Source organism: Crassostrea angulata, unplaced genomic scaffold, assembly GCF_025612915.1.
Source record: "Crassostrea angulata isolate pt1a10 unplaced genomic scaffold, ASM2561291v2 HiC_scaffold_134, whole genome shotgun sequence".
In the NCBI taxonomy this organism is placed as follows: domain Eukaryota; kingdom Metazoa; phylum Mollusca; class Bivalvia; order Ostreida; family Ostreidae; genus Magallana; species Magallana angulata.
In genome coordinates this window covers 36,439-55,139 of record NW_026441689.1, presented here as the reverse complement: position 1 = coordinate 55,139, position 18,701 = coordinate 36,439, and the positions used below count along the sequence as shown (strand labels likewise).

At 34.5% G+C, this 18,701-nt stretch overlaps 1 pseudogene; it reads left to right on the top strand.

The window, feature by feature from the left end:
* The first annotated feature begins 4,637 nt into the window (after positions 1-4,637).
* Positions 4,638-18,456, top strand: LOC128169446 (uncharacterized; annotated as a pseudogene).
* Positions 18,457-18,701: the final 245 nt, after the last annotated feature.

Below are 18,701 nucleotides of genomic sequence, written 5' to 3'. Positions count from 1 at the left end.
GTGCGATGATGCTATGTGAGTATTCATAATTAATAGTTCTAGTAGAATCTATTCTAAGTAATTAACAATGATTATTGATTAAATAATAGTAAATGGATATTTTAGTTTGTAATAAATCCATTTCTATATTGCATTAACATACATATAGCTCTATTCTCTAATATGATTCTGTGTGTCTTCATTTGTGAAATGTGCAATATATTACATGTATTTTGACTTCATTTGGGCAAAACCAGCAGGCATTTCATGTTTGCTTTATTTGCAATGATGTCCACCTCTCGGAATATTTTTATATTCCGGTTTCTTAAGAGGAGGTTCTCCTATATAATGAAATATAAAAAAATATTTTTTTTTTATTTTGGCTAAATTAAGGTGATTATTGCAATTCATATGACTTGTCACTGTAGATTTTCTCTCAAGAGAGGTGATGTAGAACCATTTGAAAATATCCCGAACTGGGAAGAAAAGGCAAAAAGTATATAATATATACAATTCAAGGGTTGAATATTTATTATCATTTAAAGAGGAAGGAAAGTCAAACATATACTTTATTTACATTAATAAAGTAGTTTAAATTATCACATGTAGTAAAGCTGTTTTGAATATAAACTAAATAGTTAAACTTTAATGCATGTTTGAAGTTAGAGAAATCGTAATTAATGGAAGCTGACATGATGTAGAACTCTTTTGTATTAAAAACCAAAAAATTGATTTTTTTTTACGTCACACCATCTATTCTGGTTTGGTTTACATATACAATGTACAAAGTTCTCTGAATAAAATGCTTACTTGTGCCTTTCTGTTATTCAAGTAATCGACTGAAAAAAATTGATGATGTTTAGGTTCACACCTCAATCTAAAGAATAAGTACAAATATGCATAAATATATGCATTTTTATGAAATAAATGACAGCTGTTAATCTCCTATCATTCAAGGTTGAAACCAGCCTTCAGTAAATTTTTATTCCAAGTCAAATTCTTCGCTATAAGTATGTTATAAATTGTAATTGGGCTGTTTAAATATTTTCTCTAAAGTCGGAATTACCATGTCGAAATAACGACGGCAGTCATTTTCTACAATACTTGGCATCTACGTGGAGATTTCCTCTGTCTCCAATACTTAACTTATTCAACGAACATGCTGTTTGAGGTTGGTTTGTAATTTAGTGGAAAGTCAAAGGTAAAAGAATGGTATCAAGTCGATATTGTTTCAGAGTTTCCAGAACTTGTCATTTGGAGTGAATATCATGATTTACTAATACTGATGCTATGTTGATAAAACAAACCTGAATAGATGGTGGGACGTCATAGATTAAAGTTCAATGGCAGCTCCCATAGTGGCGGGAAATTTAAATAAAGCGATCGATTTTCTTAATTTTTTCTTTGTTCCGAGGGTTCTTAATGAAAAGAAATACAATTTACAATTATAGTAGATGATAATTAATTGATTTATTATACAACATATTTTGAGTTTCCTTCCCCTTTGACAACAAAATGCTGTCCAGAGTTTATGCTTGTAGTTAGAATTAAATGTAGGGGGTATATATTTTTGATTATGAGAAAATACACTGCACCTGTGCATGGACCTCATGTTTCCAACTTTCATGATATGATAAATACAAGTTTTGTTAACTTTTACAGAAATTGTGAAAACTATCTTGCCTATTACCTAAAAGATAAAAGCAAGTCAATTTTGGGGTTATTTTTTTGTACCAAGATTATTTCAAACTTGCATGAACTCTATCTCAGCTGTTTACATGCATGATAAAAAGTTCTACTATTAATAGTCAAGTTCGGTTTTACTAATTGCCACAAACTGTGTGGATCCAATTTATCTTGTGTATGTACAGTAATTTCTTCATGAGCCAAACATACTAACTGAATCAATTTTGTTTCAATTGTTGAATTATAACACAAAAAGACAATACAGCAAAACTTGAATATAACGAACACAGATAAAGATCTATATCAAATATATACATCTATAACAAATTCATATTTTGACATGTCCCTGCAAAAGTTCTTATATAAACCTATAGAAAATTACTTAGTCTAGATAAAACGAACACAAATCTATCGAATATGCAGCTATAAGAAATTAATTTAAAGATGCCCACTGGCATAATTGTTATTTTTTATTCAGGATAGATTGTCTGCACATTAAAGCTGAATATACAAATTTTGAAGTTTGTCTAGGAAAGTTAGATATGAGAGAACCAGTGCAGTCTGAGTCTGAAACGATTAAAGCCAATACTAGTAAAGAATTCGGTTCTAAATTTTGAATAAGGTGTACAATGTAATAAAAAATCAAATTCGTCTTCTATTGCTTCTACAGAACGTATAAAACATTGCCTATCGTATACTTCCTCCCCCCTAAATCGCCCTGTTTGTATTCTGATAGGAAGAACACCACACACACCTAAATTGTGCTAATATAGATCTGTGAGGTTTGTGTATGTCCATTGTAACATATTTTTAGGGCCCCGCAAGGATTTGCCGGTGCCCTATAGTAATCACTCTGTCCGTCCGTCTGTCACTCTTCCGTCCACAAATTTTATGTTTTTTTCTAATAACTTTTTTTATGGTTGCTCAATCAAGTTCAAATTTGGTATGGTAGTTCAGTAGACAGAAATACATATTTTGATGCTAAGTTTGGTTCTTTATGTCTTTTGGTTTAGAGCTGGGGTGGTGGGATAGATTCCTTAACTATGCATAATAATGAATGGGCAAAGAGAGATAACTGCTGAGAATGTTACCATTGTATACTTAGAAGGCTGTGCAATATTTGTCCTTTGGGATTAATTAACCTTCCACAGGAAGAAATTCCTAAGCTTTATCTTTATTTGTCACATTGAGATTAATTACTGCACTGCTTGTGTCTGCAAATTAACTTTGTTTTGAAGTTAAGGTCAATTTTGAATGATGTGTAGTATTGTGTACATTCTTTGAAATATGGATTTAAAATATAATATTCATACTTTATTTTAGTTTTAATACCGTACACAATGATTTAGGATAATTTTATTGAATTCTAAAATCAAGATATATATTAAGATATCCTTTTTCACTATTTTATTTTTTATTTATTTATTTTATTTTTTTCTGCCTTAATGCTGTTAATTTTAACAGGTAATCAGATAATAACCCCATTCTGTCATTTCTGGAAAAAAAATCTTATTGTAAATTTAGAAGAAAAGGATGAGAGAGCAGAACAATTAACCCCCTGGGATTAATTATATTGCCTGCTGCAGAAAATTTAGAGGCTTATCTCTATCTGTCATATGAAGATAAATGAACACCTTTGTCTGCAACTGATGTTTGTTTTGAAGTTGAGGTCAACCCTGGGTGATACAATGTATTTGCATTCACTGAAGGCTTGCATTTTATAAAACACCTGTTTAAATCTTTTTTAAATACACGTATAATTTATTTTTTTTTTTTATAAGACATGAGGTTATATCCCTGTTTTATGCAGATACAAGGTTACTATTTAGAGTTTTTGGACATTCAGGAATTATCTTGAAATTTTAAAAATACAGTTGTTACTTATAATTTTCAAATTTATATTTAAATGTAATCAAATTAAACTCTCATTCCATGAGCTGCACCCTTATATTTTTACCCCTCAGTTTAACACTTTAATTGTTGGATGAAAATCATATCCAAATACAAATCCTGAGATCTTATATATTGCAGTTCTTTACATCTTATGCCGGGCATTTATTTTTCATCATTGTTAATATAAAGAGGATGGAATTCAAAGTTATTAGTTGTCATAGCGGGGCCCCTCCTGACTGGTCATTTTCTAGTTCTAAATTAAAATCACTTTTAAAAGACCTGTAAGTTCTGAGTTTTGAAACACTTTGTAGTTCATTGTGCCAATCATTCACAAATTTTGGTTGAAGATTGATCTTGGCTAAGTTCAAGTTATATACCTCCCGATTTATAAAACATGTTGACATATCGCTAGATTGGAGTAAAAGTTTAAGATGGTGTCCCACATGAAAACTAATTTCGTAACTCTGTCATCATTCATAGTAACAAGATGATTTCACAATCGTAGCATGTTAAGTTGATGGCGATAGAATGAAGGAAACCAGCCACTATCTCCTTGAATAGGCTTAGCTAAAATCGGAGTTAACCAGTGCACCCCCAGAAAGTATCGCAGCCCGTAGCTGTTCGGATTCGATGTAATGTTTTGTGTGCCCCAACACTCCACTGCAGTTGTCAAGAATTGGCACAACTCTGCATCTTTTAGTATGTGTAAAATCCTATCAATTTGTTTGAATGTATTTTCGAAATAAGGCACGTCTGCCAGATTTAACGAAATTTTCTGTATTATTTTTAAATGTAGCAAATTCGTCGAATAGAACACTGAGATATTTATAGGATGTTGTATAGTCAAGACAGTCCCTTCCGATGCAAAATACATGATTACTTCTCTTTCGCTGATGCTTACGAAAATGTACTACTTTAGATTTGAGAGAGTTCATCCGTAGCCACCATTTCCTACACCAGCCAGACACAACAACGAGCATTGCATCCATGTCACTCTCGTTTTCGGCAATTTATGCAATATTGTCTGCATACAGAAGGACATTAAGTTTATTGGGGCCAATTTGAATCCCACTATTGAGATGTTTCAGTTACATGGCGAGGTCGTTAATAAGTGTAAGTGGGTTAAAGGGTTGGACTCATGAATACCCCAAATACACAGATCGAAGTATAAAGACTGATTTTATAAATATTGTCATTAGGCTGACACAATTAAGAAACTTTTATCTGTAAAAGGTATAAAATTAAAAAACACATTAATATTTACATGAATACAAATGAAATAACCTTTTTTTTTTAAATTCTAAAAAATTGTTTGATTTTTTTCTTTGCCACTTGACATCTAGAAATTAAACAAAAACTTTTAGGGAAATTTCAAATCTTACATTAAAAAACTTGTATCACATACTGTGAATATATTTTTTTCCTTTTCATTATTGCACACAGGTTCTTAGTTTTAAAAATAATTTTTTTAACTTACTTTTTAAAAAAATCCTTTCAATCTACCCTACTGGTATTTTTTTGCTCTGGGTACAGTACATAAAACAAGGGAAAACTTTCCCAATATCTATCAAAATGTCACATTTTTCCCAATTCATTAGCCCCGGCCCCAGTACCAAAAATGGGTGTGAGAGGCCAGACAAATTACGGTTATTGAAGTTTTTCTACATGGTCCCTTGAAATTAGTGAGTTTTGCTGTATCGTTCTTACATTGATTTTATGTCAGAAGTTTATTTGATTCTGTATGTATTAGGATTTAGATGTTATATTTTCAAACATTACTGTTCCACCAAAATCATAGTCTTAACTAGGTTTCAAAGTCAGTAAGCTATTTCCATGTCATGTTTTACAGTTGTAAGAAAACTTAAGTATTTCATATATAGTCTAATGTACTTGTACTTATATGTAATTTTATATTTTGAATACTCAGAAACTGACAAGACTTGCTAGACTAATTTTAACATGATTGTGAATTAAAATTTTGATTCCGAGTCCTTCTTACATGCCAATGCCAAGCTGAGGCATGGTCAGATTTTGGTCAAAATTTATTTTTCTATTTTAATTTTTTTCAGTGCTTTCAAAGTAATAAATGCATTTCTATTGATCAACCAAACTTTGAGTGTCAGTCGTCGAGTAATAAATGAGAGATTATGCAAATTTAAGCTTAGGTCATGTATTCTGCCTGGTGCAGGCAGATAGCTAACCTTGCACAACGCACAACGCAAACAAAAGTCACACGGGTTTCATAGTTTATTTTGTGTGGAAAACGTTGCCGTCGTGAATAATATTGGTAAAAAACTACAACAAAAAGAAATAACAAATTACTAAATAGGAAAATATAGAACCTTACTTCATACATAGAAAAAATATGTAAATTACTTTAAAGACCATAATGGCGTGCCATACTTTTGAGAATGTTTTATCTGCATAATAAAATTGTCATCTGTAACTAAACTTCAAAAATACAATTAAATACTGACAGATTTAAGCAATTACTTCAATTAAAAAAAACTTATTTAGTGGCTCGAGGCACGCATCTAACCAGATTGAAGACGATAGACAAAGTGAGACCGGACTGGTCAGTAAGGCTGACAGGAAGTGAGTGATTGACCAGATATACGTTGTAGTTAACTTGTACCAAAAAGGATTACCGGATATACTAAACTCAGAGTGGTTAACTTGTACAAAAATATTTCTGAAGAATTTAAATTTTAAACTATAGACAGCACACTCCCCGTCTGATATGAAAATATCACTTAAATGCATAAACCGTACTCTGTTCACAAAAAGTTGTTAATGAAACTGTTTTTGTAAATTGTCACAACACAATAAGCATTAAATGGAATGACACAAAAATATAATTTCAGAAATTGGACGCACATATATACGCGACTGTCCATCTTTGATAACACGAACTTCAAGTTTGCGCACAAGTCCATCTTTGCTATGAAACACTCTTTCAACAAGTCCTGTCGGCCAATGGTTGCGATGTGCATCACTGTTCTTCAAAAGAACGACATCACCAACTTGGATGTTATCTCGAGTGTCTTTCCATTTTCGTCGCACTTGTAGACTCTGCAGGTATTCATTTTTCCAACGACACCAAAATTTCTCCGCTAGAGACTGAACAAATTTCCATTGAATGTTATAAACTTCGCTAACATTGAGATTTTTAAAATCCTCGTTTGAATCAACGGTTTTTTGAGTAAGTGAAACAGCTGGAGACAAAGCGCAAGGTGCTTCAGGGTCGGTGGATACAGGTACCAGTGGATGGGCGTTGACTATCGCTGTCGCTTCAGCCATAAACGTGCTAAGGACTTCATGGGTAATTCTTGTGTGCTTAGAATCCAGTAAGATTGAATCAATGATTCGTCTGATTACACCAATTAAGCGCTCCCAAGCGCCTCCCATGTGAGAAGAGAACGGAGTGTTAAATTTCCAAACTGCTCCTTGCAACTGTAAGAAAGATTTTATCGAGGGGTCTTCTACAAAAACAGCGTTTATTCCAAGTTCACGAGTTCCACCAATGAAATTTGTCCCTCTGTCTGAATAAAACTCTTTCACTTTTCCTCGAATAGATGTAAAGCGACGTAAGGCGTTGATGAATGACGAAGTAGTCATCTCCTCAATTACTTCTATGTGGACACCACGACATGATAAACACGCAAACAATACGGCCCATCGTTTAGAGTTCGCAGAACCACCACGTGTTCGACGCGTGACAACATCCCAAGGTCCAAAACAGTCGACACCAACGTAGGTAAATGGAGGACAAGGGTGTGACAATCACTGTTCATATCGAACGCACCCGATTTTTTTCCCCCAAAATTCTTTGCAACGTGCTTGGCCGACCCTAACAATAGGCGCTAAGATATACCCGGCCGAGCTGTCCAGCAATTAAGACGTGCTTAGTGTTAGAAGGGGGTATCGTGTTAGAAGCCTGTGTGGCATGTTTTAGTTTCACAAGTTCAGCATTTGACGCGGACACGGATAGCTGACCGTGGTAAGTATTTATTTAGTTTGGTGTAGTTTATTAGTAAATTTTTGCCTTTTTATTAGTTTTACGCAGTCGTCCTATAAAGTCACCTTGACCATTGTTCACTGTAGAGTTACCTGTGTGTTCACTGATGTGTGACTTTAGCGAGAGTGTTTAAATGGAATTCGTCTTTTTCTATAGTACAGTTTTTGCTGTTGAGACTGGTGTAGGGGATTCGGGGTTTGAAGGACGACGATCAATGTGCATCCGCTGTACAATTTTTGGACACATGACTTTGTGAGGCACAACATCGGAAACATAATTTCTCATCACGGTCAGCTATCCGTGTCCTTAATCGCTGGACAGCTCGGCCGGGTATATCTTAGCGCCTATTGTTAGGGTCGGCCAAGCACGTTGCAAAGAATTTTTCAACCATTGAGGTCCATTTATCCAGCGCTGTAGAGACGTAGTAATTGCTGTATGTGAATATCTTGTTGCAACATCAGCTGAATTTTTGTCAGTTGAGACGTAAGACCACTGAGACGGAGACGAGACTTTGTGTGACTTTTTTCCACACGGTTTGTAACATACACAAAAAATCTACGGGTTTTGTTATAAATGTAACCCAAGACGATTCTACTGTCAGTATAGTAATGAAATCGATCTTGAGGAATCTTCAAGTAGTCACAAACTGCTTCTCCTAACTCTGTGGCGAGAACTGCTGCGCACAGTTCGAGTCTCGGTATTGTGTGACCTTTCAGAGGTGCCAGTTTAGATTTTCCCATTAGAAATCCAAGAGAAGTTTCTCCAAATTCATCTGTCACTTGAAGATATGCCACCGCAGCTATCGCATGTTCTGACGCGTCTGAAAAGACATGAACATCCACTTGATGAGCCAAAGAAATGGCTACCATATCTTAGCGCCTATTGTTAGGGTCGGCCAAGCACGTTGCAAAGAATTTTGGGGGGAAAAATCGTTCGATATGAACAGTGATTGTCACACCCTTGTCCTCCATTTACCTACGTTGGTGTCGACTGTTTTGGACCTTGGGATGTTGTCACGCGTCGAACACGTGGTGGTTCTGCGAACTCTAAACGATGGGCCGTATTTGAGGATAAACGCACTCGTCATCTGTTCCCTTGAGTAGATCGGAAGATCAATCTTTTCTTCTTCTGTGAAGTCCGCTTCTGCTGAGATGATTTCTTTCTCCTGTCTGACGATACTAATTTTTGCTTCGATATCAGTTTTTTGTTTTAAAAGCTCACCTTCTCTCTTGATCAGCTCTAGTTTCGCCCTTTCAGCTTGCGCTTTAGCTCTTTGAAAACTTGATACATTAGACGACACATGACTTAGTGTTTCAAGGAGTTCAAATTTGGTTTCCTTCAACTCATCACTTGTTCTTTTTACAATTGAAAAACATTTGTTCATTGAAACTTCTAATGCATTTAACAAGTTGACCGCCTCCTCTGTATTTTGAGAAAGTAGATAGTTCTTATAGTCTTCACTAGATATACAGAAATCTTTGAATTTCACAGAAATTAAACGTTCTACTTCTCTTATTTTTTGGAAGTCCTTTCCGCATGTTCCAGATGTTACAAGAGCATCCTCCACTTCCGCCCAGGTTTCATCGGTTTAACTTTTCAGCTTTTCACACTGTTCGTTGAACATGACGAGACCTTTGGATGTGAGTTTCCGTATCCGTCGATCCTCAGCAGACATGCCAAACGAATTCACTAATTTTTTACTATTCTGCCTGGTGCAGGCAGATAGCTAACCTTGCACAACGCACAACGCAAACAAAAGTCACACGGGTTTCATAATTTATTTTGTGTGGAAAACGTTGCCGTCGTGAATAATATTGGTAAAAAACTACAACAAATAGAAATAACAAATTACTAAATAGGAAAATATAGAACCTTACTTCATACATATAAAAAATATGTAAATTACTTTAAAGACCATAATGGCGTGCCATACTTTTGAGAATGTTTTATCTGCATAATAAAAATTGTCATCTGTAACTAAACTTCAAAAATACAATTAAATACTGACAGATTTAAGCAATTACTTCAATAAAAAAGACTTACTTAGTGGCTCGAGGCACGCATCTAACCAGATTGAAGACGATAGACAAAGTGAGACCGGACTAGTCAGTAAGGCTGACAGGAAGTGAGTGATTGACCAGATATACGTTGTAGTTAACTTGTACCAAAAAGGAATACCGGATATACTAAACTCAGAGTGGTTAACTTGTACAAAAATATTTCTGAAGAATTTAAATTTTAAACTATAGACAGCACATCATGTTTTTACTGTTACATTGCACCATTGTAAGCAAAATCATGCCATGAGCCTTGTTTATATAAAAAAGAATTGTAAGCTATGTATCTTGCTTATAGTTTTAACCCCACAACTGACACTCAAATTTGGGTTGATCATCAGTTACTATTGTAACTAAAACTAAACCATTGTAAGCAATAAAAATAGAAAAATAAGATTTGGCCAAGATGGTGACCATGCCCTTTAAAGTAAAACCCTCTAAGATGAATAACACACATAACCTTTTTTGTGATATGTACTATTCAACAAAATTATAAATTTCAGGTTGTCTGTCAAGAGAGAAAAACACATTAGAGTGCTTTTTGGAGGACTTAAAGTGGACTAAAGGTAATCATGTACTATTAAGACTTGCAAATTGGTTCTAAATATAAAACCTGAATGCATATTCATATGGCATAGAAAGTGAAAAAAGCACATGCAAGATGAAATTATACATATGGATCAGTTTTCAGATTTACAAAGTACATACATGCAATCAAGTATGGTTGTAACAAGCCTGACACAAACTATTGAATTTATTGTTTGGTTGATTTAGCATGAAATGTTTTGCTCTTAATCCATTGATAGATAAATTGTATTAATGATCTCTGAACCTCAGCAATGTTCGATTATTCTAAATTAACCTGATTTCCTTTATCCGTACCATAAATTGACTTTTATACAGACAGTGTTCTATTGTTAGTATTACCACCATTTACACAACTAGGGTGTCCAAGTAGCGTAGTTAACAATGCACTCGCTTATCACCGCTGTGTCCTGAGTTCGATCCCCGTGATTGACAGTGGTTGTATGTAAAAGGGTATGGTGGTCGCCCGCTTGGACATGTGGGTTTTCTCCGAGTACTCCGGCTTCCTCCCACAACAATGACCCCCTCGCACTAACATCCGTGCCAACGAAAGATATTAATATAAGTTGTAGAACTTGTTTATCAATCGTTGTAAAATAAATAAAGTTCAGTTTTTTTTATTTACACAACTACATGCTTGGCATTGTGGATCCACAGAGAACTACTAATAAGTGACATGGTGGTAACGAGTTTGAGCCATCGGTGCACCAGCACTTTTTTCAAATGCGTTATTTCTACTACCAGTATATCCACCGTAGGAAAATTTGCAATAACTTTGTAAAATGCATTGATGCCATCTAAAATTTTATTTTATTTCCTTTCATTTATAAAGTTTAAAAGAAACATAACACTTATAATGAATAAATACTTTAAGGCTGAGGATCGGAGAACCTTAAAATGGCCATTTAAAATTAATATAAACTGTTTATTCAGCAAGGGCAATCGAGGATGAAAGAGGGGAAAATAGAATAAGGGCGAATATTTTTCTGTATACTGAACTATTTTAGAAAATTGTACAACATATTTAAATAAGCTTACAAATTGCTACATATTATATATAAAATATATTACATATTTCCTAGGGAAAAAAATCATTATTTAAATGTAAAAATCTTTAAAAATATCACAAGCAAGGGTATAAAAATTACTTCGTTTTTTGTGCATCCATGCAGTCATAATTTCAATGTCTAAGATGTAAAGTTTTCTATTAATAGAAAGTCATGACACAAGTAAGTGTCAAGTAAGGGTCTCTAGAAAGAGAAAGAAACAGAAAGGCTGCAAGGTAAATTACATTATGTAAGAATTTAAGTTTATTTTAATCATTCAAAAATTGACCAAAGAAAAACAAATTCAGAACGGTCACAAGGTAAAAAAGAAAAAGAAGAACATCGAAAATGTTTCTCTAACATTTATTGTTCATACAAATTTAAAGTTGAACTGATGATTATTTTAGTATTTCAAATCTTGTTTAGGAGCAGTGCAGCAGACAGAAGAAAAAGAGAAGAAATTCATAAAAATTCAAGAGGTTAGAAATAAATTACCAATTTCAAGCTGCTTGGATTGATTTTAGAGTAATTTTTGGGCATTCGTAAAACATTTGTTTTACCAAATATATGTATATAAATGGATGATGTTTATTTGCATATAACTGGGCGATGTAGTAGCTATTAAGTTGAATAAAGCAAAATTACTTTGAATGAAACTGTGTGTAATTTGTATAAGCAAAACAAACTAGATGCTGTCATTAGACAGTAATACCCGCACCATGTGTTTGCCCCTAAATAACACTGTTTTGTACCAGTTTAATTAAAAATGAAGGCTATATGCAAGCTCCGGTAATACAATTAAAATCTATAATTTTCATAACTGAAGGATGAGATCCCTTCCCATATGTTAATACACATCATGACATGAGCAGCACTTTATATGCAATTTGGGGTAGAACTGTTTGCAGTGAATTTTCAGTTAATCAATAATCTTAACATTTTATGTCATAGAAAGTATAATGGTCTACATAATTATTACAAACAAAATTAAAAATTAAATTATGCCCCCTCCCCGTGGCGGTTGCCGGTTTTAGATTTGCTTCTGTGTGCCTATATGAACATCATCATGTGCACAGATTTAGAGAAGGGGTGGGAGTGAGGGGTCCAAACCCCGCCCCCCCCCCCCCCCACCCCCCATGAAAATTCATTTATATCAATTGTAAAATTACCAAAAATACACCTTGGACCCCAATGCTCTTACAGACAAACGCTCAAACCCATTGCGCTTCAATGTTAGGTAACATTATTTGGGGGGTAAATATTTAATCAATATTTAATATACTTTATTGTTTATCTCAATAGAAAGTATACAGAAAGTAAATCACAATATGCAGGTGTCCTGCACCACCTTAAAGCTGTTATTTACCTTATAAAATAGTGCAAGTGGATTTGAAGAATAGGTCATAAAAATACATGCATGTAAGAAATGAATGATCTTTGTCTGAAGTTACGTACACAACACAGGTCTGCATGTCTCATTAGCGGGTACTAGTTTTACCCAGCTCTTCGATTACATGGGTGTTGCTAAAACGCGGAACGGAAAACGGAACGGAAAGCAGAACGGAAGGGAAAACGGAAAATCTTATCTAATGTTATTTACCTCGTAGATTTGTTAATCATGCTAAAACGATATGCTTTATGTACCTTTTTAATTTTTTTTGAAAGATTAGTAATATTAGATTATTTATTCAAGAATATTTATCTCCTCAAAATTAACAGTACATGCATTGACCACTATATTCTGTCCCAAAATATCCTCGATTCACTTTTTGCTGTATATTTATATATACCTCAGGGTTCAAGCAATTCTCTTTTAGAAGCATTAAACATTCTCATTATTCTTTCTTTAAAACGTCCTCTCTAGCTTATCAGCTGGTATAAATACACGGCTAAAAATAAAGAAGTCTATGGGGTTTTGCATTTCAACAGACCCAGATGATAGTGTTGAAAAATTGTGCAAGGTCTTCTGAGTGACTTCCAAATGGAGAAAAGATGTCAATATTTTCCATTATAAATCGTCCAAATGTGCTGCATGAATATTTTGGGATCGACAGACTATAGTCCCAATATATAATCGGAAAATCAAACCAGGCAACGTCTAGAGCTCTCTATTCGGATCATATGTATATAGCTGCTGGAATAAACAACTGCTTAGTAATGCAAACGTAAACAAAATTGCATTGCTAAAAATACTACTTTCACAGATTACTAGTTTCACAAATTACCGGGTATTTTAATGTTTACTGTATTTTAATTTTTAATGTCGTCAGTCCTACGGTTTTTTTTCTTCCATCTCAATAATACTGTATCGTCTGTATGATAAAAGATCGTCTAGAACACCGAAAATTCAATTTTGATGTAAATATATACGTCATGTACATCATATTTGAAATATAAAAATACTCAAAACACGCATAAAACGGTTTCACTAACTGCGTACGTTACGCTGATATGCCAGCAATACCATATAAGAGAAATAAGTAAAAAGTTATAGCTAATTTGCTCGTTTAATCATGTTAATGTTTCACAATTCGTATACATTTGATTTTTCCGTTTCCGTACTCAACTAAAGCCGAATGAATACAATGCTATAATTGATAGACATTTATATGAATATTAATAAGATAACAACATGTTGATAATCATTCATTAGATATTAATAAAAAAATCAAAGTAAATCGTTTCTGGCCAGTCTATACCCTTTTTAAGCGATAAACGTGATATTTTCCATTCCGTTCCGATTTCCGTTCCGTTTTCCGTTACGCGTTTTAGCAACACCCATACATGCATGTCTGTGTTTTCCGTATGCAGAAAAGGATTAATTAAGATCAGCTAAAGGAATTCATTATTGTGTTTTAATTGGATTATCATTATGATGATGACCAATTTAGGTAAGCATAATACATGTAGTAGCAGTAGCCCAATAAAATGAGATGCCAGCAATGCCAGCATACATATATAAGTTCTACTTTCACTTTCTAAATGTGATCTCCCTTTGACAGCATACTGTATCATCATCTTTTGATATTTAAATAAGCTTATCATCGTTACCTATCCTATCGCATTTGTAAAGTTTCTGTCATTTTAGTTGCAAAAGTTATTTTTTTCATTTATCAGACTGCATGCACTATATTGAGTTGACCCCATATTGACCCTGTATAAACAATTTCTTTTTAAATTTGTGTATTACATGTAAGTAGGTGTAGACACTTATTATTTTTACATGAGTTATAATAGGAAGGAAGGAGTATTTCTTTCTTAATGTATTATAATGCATCAAATACAATGTAGGTCATGACCTTATGGGACTGTTCTGACCCCACGAAACAGGAAAATACAAAATATCTTCTAATGTCATTATGATGCATCAAATGGTGTAAAGTACATTAATGACCCCCAGGTGTTGTCTTTAACCCCCCCCCCCCCCCCCCTTTATGAAATAGGAAATAATATGATACACTGTATATTTTGTTAACTTCTGAGATCTGAGATTCTCATCCCTAAACCATATAATTTATTTTTGCTCTTTGTGTCATTGCGCGTAAAATTGTTTGTAGATTATGCCCCCTTGGAGACACCCTGACATTTTAGAACTAGGAATAATAATGTATTTTATCTTATTCATATGTTATACAGTAGTGTTCGATCTATGTGGGTAAATCCTAGCCTAATGATGTCACTGCTTTGTTTAGGAGACTTTACAATTGCCCCAAATAGGCGAATACACATGGAAGTGATGCATATAACATTTTGTTTATAAATCTTAAAAATTGAATTAAGCAATTTCCAAAATGTTAATGTGAATCACGAGAGAAAAAGCAATCAAGAAATAATTTAAAATTTGCTACTGTACACATGTAAGAATGTATTAAGAAGACTGCATGAATCTTTATAACCATGTTAGATTGGGAGGGGGGGGGGGTGAATGTGGAGTATAAACATTTATAATTTGAATCATTTATTGTTATTAATTTTAACTTGTCAATGAATACTACTTATTGATCCCAAGGTAGAAATATGACCTCTGATCATGTCTCAATAGATCATTTGTCAATTATGCAAGGTGTTATATAAATTTTTTTAAGAATAACATTTTTTACCAGTTTATAAAAGTTTTTAGACACCCAAATTATATTTTGATTTTAATAGATCATTCGACAAGGGAGGGGGGGGGGGAGGGGGGGGGGGAGAACAGTTTATATTTGAGTTTGTTTGGTAGTGGGGGTTCCAAGTCATATATTTGACAATTTTTTAATGTTATTTAAAATAAGACTAAGCCATATTATACAGTCATGAACATGAATAGTATAGAACAAAACACAAACTAATACATGTACATGTATATATACATAGGAAGTATTACAAAACAGATGATTGATCTATATCTGGGTTCTTAAATTGAATCATATATCATGTACATATTATATTATTGTTTCTTTCTTCAAGGCATTTAAGATGGTATGTAGGTCATGATCTCAAGTGCTCTTCCTGAAATTATTAAATATCTTAAAAACCATTGAGATCCCCACCTTAATCCAAAGATATTATTCCTCCTTAGGTCATGCAGGCGCATCAGATCATTATGGCATGTAAGTCATGACCCTAAGGGGTCATCCTGACCCCCTTAGAATCAGAAATTGTCAATTATCTTTAAATTATTGATTTGATGATTCTATCTCTATTTAATCTTTATTATTAAGTCTCCCGAATGAAATTTGGAGACTTCTTGTTTTTGTACGGTTCTTAATACGGTACATGTATTATTATTCTTCGTCTTCTTTTTCTTCTTTCCTGCTCTGAACTTGTTTCTCAGAGATGGCTGAACAGAATTGTACAATACTTTAGGATATGATAGGCCTGCATATCTAGTTGTGCACCCTGGTTTGATTTTTCTCATTTTGGGTTAGACAACAACTTTTAGGGGGAGGGGGGGGGGGGAGGGGGGTGTCAAAAGGGTGTGGGGTCTAACATTGAACCTTGTAGGAAGAATCGTAGACTCTATTGTAAATGGTAACTTGAAAACGGACAAAGATAATAATATAGGGTTTTCATAATCATATATTGGCTGTTACTGGCAATATATAGGGTTTATTAGATCTGACCCCTGGGGTCATCCCCACCCGCGAGGAATTTGAAATTACCATATATCTCAGAAACTGTTATAATCATGACCCCTAAACCATATAATTTATATTCATGTTTCTGATGTCAAGGGGCATCAAATGTTATGTAGGTCATGGGCCCTGTGGGTGGTCCTGACCCCCTCAAACAGCAAGTCCCTTAATATCTTCAAAACAGTTGAGATCCCCACCCTTAAACCATATATATTCTTGTTCCTTGTGTCAAGGGGCATCAAACGGTATGTAGGTCATGGGCCCCGGGGATGGTCATGACCCCCCTTGAACAGGAAGTGCACGAATATCTCGAAAACGGTTGAGATCCCCACCCCTTAACCATATATATTCTTGATCCTTAAAGGGCATCAAAAGGTATGTACCGGTAGGTAATGGGCCTCAGGGTTAAATTTAATTTTTTCAAAACCGTTATGCACATCTATGGAACAGTTCCTATCATATCCCAAGATATGATGTGTCTATCCATTAAATCATAAAAGGAGTTCTAGGATCTATGTTTTTTTGAAGTGATAAACGTCAATTTTCTGCTTCTTTTTGACTCCCTGGATGAAATTTAAATTTTGAAAACCTTACTGCACATCTATAGAACAGTCCCTATCATATCCCAAGATATGATTGTCTATCCATTAAATCATAAAAGGAGCTCTTGGATCAATGTTTGTTTTTTTAGTGATAAGCGTCAATTTTCTGCTACTATTTGACTCCCTGGATGAAATTTAAATTTTTTAAACCTATTGCACATCTATAGGACAGCCCAAATTATATCCCAAGAGATGACGTAGCTACTCCAAAAGTTGTAAGAGGAGTTCTGGGAATCATATTATTTTTGCCAAAAAACGTCATTTTTTGTTGCCCACTGATCCCCTTAATAAAACAAAATTCTGGAACCTGATCACGCCTCAATATGACACCCCCAATCATATTCTAGAAGATCATTTGGCTACTGCCAAAAAAAAATGACGTTTTTGAAACCAGTTTTTTGGTAAAAAAAAAAACGTCATTTTTTAGCCATTAAATGACCCCCAGGACAAAATTGAAAATTCCGAAACCTTATTGCGCATCTATAGGATACCCTAAAACATATTCCAAAAGATGATTTGTCTACTGTTGAAAATGTAGGAGGAGTTCGAGGAAGAAGGTTTTTTGTGAAAAAACGTCATTTTTTACCAATTATTTGACCCCCAGGACTAACAGAGAATTTTTGAAACCTTTTTACAAAACAACATAATACCCCAAATCAAACTCCAAGAGTTCAGTTTGCTGGTTTATAAGATGTAGGAGCAGTTTGAGAAAGTAAAACGTGACAGACGGACGGACGGACGGACGGACGGAACAGGGTAACAACAATATACCCGAACTTTCTTTAGAAAGTGCGGGTATAAAAATACTGAGAAGAAGATATGAATATTTAAAAGAATAATGGGCAATTTTCCCCTTAGTTATATTTATTGGGCTGATATAATGCATTTATATAATAAAATGACTTAAATTTTATATATTTTTGAAGGTCCAAGGTTCGGGTGATGTCGACTGTCCCTATTTACAGCCCAAAGATCACAGCTGTATGGAAATCCAAGCAGGTCTTGGTGATGTAGACTATCCCCAACTCCAACCTGATGACCACAGTTGTTCAGAATGCCAAGAAGGTCTGAGTGACATCAACTATCTCCAACACCAGCCCAATGACTACAGTTGTCCGGAACTCCTAGTAGGTCCAGGTGACGTAGACTATCCCCAACTCCAACCCACTGACCATAGCTGTCTGGAACTCCAAGTAGGTCCAGATGACGTCAATTATCCCCAACTCCAGCCCACTGATCACAGATGTCAACTTCAGTCCGATAACAACAACTGTTCAGAACCAGAACTCCAAGCAGGTCCAGGTGGTGTTGACTATCCCCAACTCCGGCCCGATGACCACAGCTGTTCAGAACCAGAACTCCAAGCAGATCCGGATGAAGTAGACTATCCCCAACTCCAGCCTGATGACCACAGCTGTCTGGAACACCAAGCAAGTCTAGGTGACATTGCGCAGCACAGTTAAGGCTGAAAATAAGAGGCGGAGCTAATTATCACGTGATCATTTTGACGTAAGCTCCGCCCATTATTCATGAGTTTAAAAAAAACTTTGTTATTGAAATAATAAACAAGATAAGTTGATAAAAGATTTAAAATCAAACTTAAGATTTTTTATTTCACGTAATTTTAATGTTAAACTAAAAGACTTCTACGGTTTTGCTTAAATTTACGGAAAAAATGTTGTCGTATGCTTATCGCTCCGAATCACTCCGACGCTTGATCA